This window comes from Gordionus sp. m RMFG-2023, chromosome 5, assembly GCF_954871325.1.
Source record: "Gordionus sp. m RMFG-2023 chromosome 5, tfGorSpeb1-WG-v2, whole genome shotgun sequence".
NCBI lineage: Eukaryota > Metazoa > Nematomorpha > Gordioida > Chordodea > Parachordodidae > Gordionus > Gordionus sp. m RMFG-2023.
In genome coordinates, this window is record NC_088779.1 from 21,379,992 (window position 1) to 21,388,751 (window position 8,760).

Here is an 8,760-nt window from a genome sequence, read left to right on the forward strand (position 1 = left end):
AATTACATATAATATCAATTTTATATTCATATTTTTTTCATGAATATTTTATTTGATCAAATAAATTATCCATAATTTAAATTGAATATTTTTTATGTTTAATATAGTAATTTCCTAAATTATAAAACTATTTGTAGTGGTGTAATGCTAAATTTCTTTTTATTAAATGCTTAAAAAATTGAAAGAATGGCCATAATTAAATTTTATAATAGCGGGCTTGGGTAAAAATTGTTTTATAAATAATAGACGGATGGGTAAAAAATTTTAGACTAATGGGCGGGAGGTAAGGAATTTGGTAAAGATTTTAATATTTTCTTTTTATATGGCTATAAATGCAAGTGTAACTCGGCATTTAGACTACATAACTTCAACTTGACAATAATTCTCATATTACTCTATGAAAGAGATATATGGGAAATTAAAAAACAGAAAGTATACGATTCCAATCCATTATTAATAATTGCCTCCGAATCCAATTTTTAGCCCACATAATAAGAAATCCTAATCACAATCTAGTATACGATGCCAACACATGGCGCTTTATTATACATATAATGGAAACAGTACATAAAGTACAAATATGGTACTATAAAACTATTAAAGATTTAATGGAATAAAATATCAATATGAAACAATTTATAAAACTAAATAACTGTAAGAGATCTATCACAAACCTATTTCGTATTAAAGAGTACTTCAGATGAAAGCCCATTAGCTAAAAATTCGCTCAATCAAATACCAGCAACTAGATTTTGTATGCCCTAAAAGGTACATGACAAAATCTAGCCAAATAGATTGGCCCTTATGGTTTTTGTATTTGGATGCTTTATTAGTAAAATAAACCGAAAATCTAGGTTCCAAATATATCACAATAACGTAATAAAAGTAAATAAATGTATAAACAAATTCAGAATGAAAAACAACAATAGAATATGTTATAAAAATACGCGATATATATTAATCGTATAGGGTACAAATAATATCAAATACATCTCTAGAAGATTTTACATACTAAGGCAAATTATTAAAAATATGAAATTCAAGGGATATGATATATTAAATTCTTAATTTTTAATAGTAATCAATGAATCCTTCAATCTCCTCATTTTTTCCCAAATTAATTTAGTTCCAGTTAGATGGAAATATCTAGCATAGCTCTGTTCAATCTTCACAGTCAGAGGGCGAAACGCTATTGGTTTAACTTTTTTGTATATAATTTTTATATTAACCTTATTCAATTTAGTTGAATTTTTAATTTAAAAATATCGAGATATTTTAATTGTAAAATAATTATTAAATTTGTCTTTAATTTTAAATAAAATCCATTAAATAATCAACTTCCCAACTTAACTAAACAATTCTATTACGGCCATATAGGTAAAATTCTTATATACATCTATTTTTAATAATTACCAATACCTTAACTCATTTCACTTTTAATTTTATTTGTAACATAATGTCATTTAATTTCTTATTTCTTATGTGAATTAATAATATATATTAAATTTGTCAAAGTTATTGCATTTTGTGAGAAAAACTTACGTTACAGATTACTAAATTTTTTATATTCATTAAGTGATTGATTTGTATTTAATTTAATGAAGACTGCTAAAATGACAATTCATACTACTCCTATAAATTTTATATAAAATTACAATGGCTATATAGTTTTTATTTATAAGAAAAAACTTATTTTTAAAAAATTTATCTTACCATTTTGATTAGTAAAGTGAAATAATTAGTATATTTGATTTCTCCTATAAGGATAAATTTTTATTGAAATCAAAGTAGATGTAAAATGTTTTTAATACTCTTTCAGAATTTTAATATCATATTGTTAAAATAATATTTTTTTCAAATTGATAACAATTTCACATATTGATATTTAAGGCAATCAAAGGTTCAAAGACTCTTAGACATTTTAATTATAAATTTATCATAAAAACATACAAAATATATGAAAATAAGTAGAAAAATATTATATATATGGTGCTAAAATTTCAGCAAATTTGATTTTAAATTCAAAAATTTTGTTTGTCATTCCATTAAATTGATCTATGTATGAAATAATTTTAAAATCCAATAATATAACTGTACCATTATAATGAGATGTATCAGTTAATTTTAGTTACTAAATTTATTTTAAAAAAAAATTATACGAATCGTTAAATTTGTAAGAATCACAAAACTTTCTCAAATTAGAAAAAATTAGTGTTGTAAACGAACGCGTTCGTGAACGAAGTTCGATTTTTTGAAAAAAATGATGAACGGCGTTCCTTTTATTTTTGACGAACTTTGAACGTGAACGCGTTCCTTTTTTATGACGAACGCGTAACATTCTTTTAATTTTAAAAATACTTTTTATTTATTTGAAAAATTTAAATTTCCGAATTTTTTTTAAAAAAGTATCATTTATATTTTTAAGTCGGCTGCGTATTTCCTTTTCACATTTCAATTTTTTTAACACATAGTTTATTAATTTGAATATTATTGTTTATATTTTAACTAGTAGATAGTCCGTCAAAAATGATGGGGAATGAAAATTTTCTTCTTACTTTTATGCTAGATGTTACCTGTTATTTGAAAATAATATCCAATTTATATTCTTTTTACCCCCTCCTCCTTCAGGCCAGGTTCAATCCATTAAAACTAAGTGCTATGGTTTGAGTAAAAATAAATTTAAAGCATTTACTTGATAATACCAATATTATTTGTTACATATTAATGATTACTTATACTTAAACCTGTGCGCCGACGAAATATCGGCGGCCGGCGCAATTTTAAAAAATCTAATCGACGGCCGGCGGCGCGCCGATTTTTAGCCGCCGTCAAAAAAATCGGCGTAAATCGGCGCATATATAAATTTTTATAAGATAAATGTTTTTAATTGTTAATTAATTTAAAAAAAAACAAATAAATATATACTATTCTACAGATATCTCGGCATATTTTTTAATATTCATTTAATAGAAAACTTATTATATCCAAAATCGATTTCGTAATTTAATCATCATGAATAAAAATTATTTTATTAAAATTTTTGGGACATAATGATGATCTCCTTGAATTTAACGTCAATCCAGCGATAGAAAAAACTCTTTCACTAGGTGTACTAGTCGCCGGAATGCAAATAATTTTTTTAACGAGCCTGGAAAGATTGGGAAATTCACTCTTCTTTTCTCTCCAAAAATTTAGAATGTCCATATCTTGTGAATGTCTTTTTCCAAGAAAACTGTGGCATTCTTGTTCTAAGTCACCTAACTTGGAATCATAATTTATATTTGTTGAATGTTTATTTGCCAATTTTGTCAAATAACTTAAATTTAATAATTCATCTTCATCCTCATTAGCTATATTTACTACCTGATTATCATCATTTTCTATAAGTTTAAGATGTTTTATTATAAATTCTTGAGCAATTTTGCTCTATTAAATACTTTGACACAATTCTCATTTTTAAAAATCTTGGATCTAAAAAGAAGCCAATACCTAGATAATTTTAAATAAAAAATAAAAGTATATACTTATATAATATTACTTGCAGATTACAAACCGGAAATCGTAACGCAAATTTTTTTTAGCATATTTTCCTTACGTGAAATAATTTCAGAACTATCACTAGCATTTACTATTAAATGTGTTTCAATTTCACCTCTAAAAAGTAACGCCAAGTTTAAAGTAGGCTCTTTTAGTACTGAAAGGAATTCGACAGTTTTTTTAAATTTTGAAAGAAATGCTAATAGTTCATCTACCAGATTAGATTCATAATTTGAGAAAGTGCTTCCCAATTCTTATTAATTAAATTCTTATTTAATCCAGATATGCTTTCTAGCATAATTAATATACTATGCCAACGTGTTTTGGGATATTTAATTTTAAGGTTTTCATATGCGTGGAATATTGTTATTATTATCATTGGAATTGCCAATTTGAAACCGGGTATCCGGTTATGGATCAATGCTGTCAAGATCTAGCATGTCTGATGTTAAATCTATTGTACTTAGGCATTTTCTTTGATATTCCTCGAATTCAAATTCAACCTCTGCAGTTTTATATCTTAGAACAGTAATAATTTCTCTAATTCTTTTGCAAAAAATTTCCAGACTATGTATTTTATATTATCCAGTTAGGATACTAAAATTATTTATATTATTAAAGTAGATGCATCTATTTTAAAAATATGTAAAATTTGGTAACTTTTGGAATTTTAGATTTTTGATTGATTAAATTCTATAATGACGTCAATATAATTAAGATTTTAAAATAGTAGAAAATAAAAATATCAAAATCCTAATTGATATTAAAAAATTACAAGAGTGATGTTGATCAATTATTTAGAATAAAAAGGTAGGAAGAAATTTCTGCGCCGGCCGTGTGGCGTAATTTTAACGGCGGCGTTTTCGGCCTAACCAAAAAAGGTCGGCGGCCGTCCAACGGCCGGCCGGCGCACAGGTCTACTTATACCTAATATTTAATATTAAAAAAAATTCCCAGGCAAAGTCCAAAGCCATATTAATTATGAAAAATTCTTCCAAGTCCAATGAAAAATCATAATAATTTTGGTAGTTGAGAACTGAAATAAAATATTTAAATAATCATAATGAATTTAAAAATACAATCAAAATTCAGATTTTCATGGACCTTGGTTTTTTGATTAGGTCAAGCCCAGGCCTGAAAAAAAATTTGTTTTAGGCCATGACCTATAATTAATAATAAAAGAATTCTCATGCGTCCAAGCTCATAATAATTTTGAAAAATTTTCCCCTGGCCAGCCCAATATAATTTATAGAAATATTTTCTAAGCCAGCCCAACCCATAATAATTTTATAAAAAAATTTTCTCAAACCTGGCCAACCGATAGTAATTTTCAAAATTTTTTTCCAAGCCTGGAGTTAGGTAAATCTCTAAAAACAATATATATTTTTTAGTCTATTTTAACCCAGCTCACCCCAACCAAGGCCAGATACTATTTTTTTGAATAAAATATATTTAAATTAGATTTTACCTGAGGGCCATATAAATATTCTGTGTTAAATATTACAACTATGCCTAATATTAAAAAAATTCCCAAGCCAGGTCCTCGCACTTGGTTATTTTTTAATTGTCATTTTTAATTAATGTTCTCAAACCCGCAAAAGACCATAATAATTTTGATACTCGAGGACTGAAATAAAATATATAAAAAGTCACAATCAGAATATGAAAGATGGGCCTTTGTTTTTGATCAGGCCTTGCCATGTCTTCAAAAGAAATTTTCAGGCCAATTTTAATCCCATATTTAAAATTAAAAAACTTACAGGAATCTTAGACTCTAATAATTATGAAAAATGTTTCTCAAGCTATGTCCAAGTCCATATTAAAGGTGAAAAATATTTCCCAAGCCCAGGAAAACCCAAATAATTTATTTTGATCCAGAAAAATAGGTCTGATGTAAGGGGTTTATAAGATTTAAATCTGTCTAATTTCTAAATTATCATCAAATAAAGGGTAAATATCTTTACCTATGATTCTACTGGTGAGCTCCTGGTATTTATATGAAATTCATGAATACATATTAAAGTACCATTCTAAAAATTAGTTCATCCTAATTTAAATTTTAAACAAACCAAATGATTTATTACTTAGTTACAAAATATAAAATTAAATTTAAGAAATTGTTATTAAATTACAATAGAAAATATAAAAAAATATGTCTAAGTTAACAAATAATAGGAGGTAAACTTCAATCATAGTCAATTATATATAAGTAAAACAAAAAGGTTATACATTTAATTAACATAAATTCTACAATTATGAAGTTATGAGTAAATATACAAAATTTTCCTATCTTATGTTATGAGGTTTTATTTAAAAATTTATATTTATTTTGGGGTTATTCTATAATTTTCCATTATTTTTATAAAATATGTTAATGAAATATTTAGTAATTTTATTTATTTGTATTTGTAATTTATAATCTAAAAATTTAATCTTGCTAGATAAGAGTTTTGTGTTACCAAGGTGCGCTTTGTTCCTTCCATATCTCTCTTATCTTTTCTGAAACCCCAATATAATGGTATAAAATCTTAAATTATAAATAAATTCAAGAATTAAAATAAATCTCTTATTACTATTGAATGGATACTTGCCATTTAAAGTTCTACCTTATTCCTATTGAATTGGTACTTGATGCATTTAAAGTTCTATTTACCCTTAAATATTCAGGAATATGTATAATATTAGGTGTGTATTCAGTGAATTCAATGCACAGGCAAAATTTTAAAAATGTTAACTATTAATTAATTTATGAAAGTTGCATGGGATATGGTTTTTTGATCAGACCTGGCTATGTCTGCAACAAAAATTTCAGACCAATCTATAACCCATATTTAAAATTCAAAAATCTTAAAGCACCTCTATTTTAAATTTTATACAATATGATTTCCATCACATTTTTAAATTCTGATATTTCTAATACATGCTCACAGTATACATTGCAACAATTTTACCTTTTTTTCTCTTAAATTTAAAATATATTTAATACCACACACAAACTAAATAATTACCCTTCAACCCCATCAGCTAGGATGGTAATAGTAATAAACGGTAGAATTTTAAATATATCAGATATTAATTGATATCTATATAATTAATATTTTAAATTTAATTATATTCAAATTGTGCATGCGGTAAAGCATATGCCTTTGAAACGGGAGACTTGTGTTCGATTTTCGTTGAGAGCAAAGAATTAACATTACACTGTATAGTCTCCTTAAATTTAAAATACATTAGGGAGATACGAAAAGGATCGTGTTTTTTATGGAGATAAAATTAACATTACACTATATAGTCTCCTTAAATTTAAAATACATTAGGGAGATACGAAAACGATCGTGTTATGATTATGGAGATTATATATATTAGATTTAATAGATTAGCATAAGCATGGATATTATTATTTAATCCTTATCATCTGATTCTGAAAATCCAAAATCAGATGAATTATCATTACCATGGCCAAATATGATAAATGTTTTACAGTAACATCCTATATTGAAGGAACTAATTCAATGCTTACCAAGTATAAAATGTGCCCAAAATCTTCAGGTTCCAATTTAAAACGACATTTGATTGAAATATTTTATTTTATATTATATAATTAAGTAAAATCATTAAAATTGAAGAAAAAATGCATTTGGGATATTTGACCCCAACAATAACGATAGTTATTTTAAAATTAAAAAAAATTAGTGGCCTCAAATATGGTCAACCTTGACAGACGCTGTATTAAATGGGATTAATAAAAGGTATTAAACCTATCACTCTCAATTAATTACATATATTTTATTTTTTTAAAGATTTGAACATATATATGAAGATCAATATGTTCTTTCTGCAATTATACATCCAGTATTCAAGCTTCAATGGCCATGGATAAAACATCCACAGAACGAACCTATTAAAAATAAACTTATAGCGTTATTGAAAAAAAAATGCTTTGAAAACCCTAGAAATGATAATGCAAGAAGTGTTAATTTCGAGATATCCTTTTTTTTGTCGAGGAAGTAGAGAATGGATTGGAGGAGGATAACTTATCTCAATTCTTTGAAGCAAATAACAAAACAATAAATGTTTTTAATAAATTCCCCACGTTAAAAGAGTTAATTATTAAGTATAATACCGCAATAACCTCATCTACCCTTGAGCGCGTTTTTAGTATAGCTAATGCCGTATTAACTGCCAAGCGTTCTTGTCTATCGATAAATATTTTGAAAAATATTGTTATTAAAAATTAATAAGAAAAATTTTTTATAAATAAAAATATCTTTTTATTTGATATATTATTTTGAATTTATAATTATATTATCAAAATAAAACTATATTATTTTTAACATGGCTAATATTGTGTAATAAATAAGACATTTATTTATATTAGAAAATTTAAAAAAAAATTTATCATAATTTTGAACGGTTCATGAACGTGAACGCGTTCCTTTTTTTTGAAAGTGAACTTGAACGTGTTCGATTTTTTTAGAAATGTTTACAGCACTAGAAAAAATCAACAGTGTTGTGCAGATTTGATTTTAAACATTTCCATATTTTTTAATTCGTTTGTAAATATAATTATTTAACTTGTAAAAATTGATAAGAACATTTAAATATGATATTATAACAATTTTTTGCAAGTCAAATAATTTTATTTTCAAATTATATGGAAGTGATTTAAATTAAATCTGCACAACAATGTAATATGCATGCATATCATCGAAATTTTATATACCAATCTGCTCTTTGTTTGACAAAATTTCTAATGAATAAGATTTATCAGTATGAATTTTTCAACAATTTCCTAATAGGATCTCCTGAAGCTTTAACTCTATTAGCAAGGTATTATTATAGTGATATAATTAATTTTTATATCTTATATGATATTTTTCTCGATAATCGAATTTAAATTTTTTAAAAAAGTTTTTTTTATTAAAAAATCACGAATTTTGCCAAGGATGACAAAAAGTAATATCAGAGAATGCCTTAATCTTAATATGTATAAATAAAAGGCATGATTAATTATAATTAATTTATTAATGTGGATTAGTAAATTTAAAAATATGTAAATATTAATATACCTTAAAAATTTTTTAAAATTGAGACTAATAAGCTGGAGGTTTGGAGAGAATTGTACATTATTTTTATTTTATCATTTTCTTTTAAATATAATAATTAAACATTTATAATTGGATACTTCGAAATATAAATCATAATTACAAAAATAAATTTATT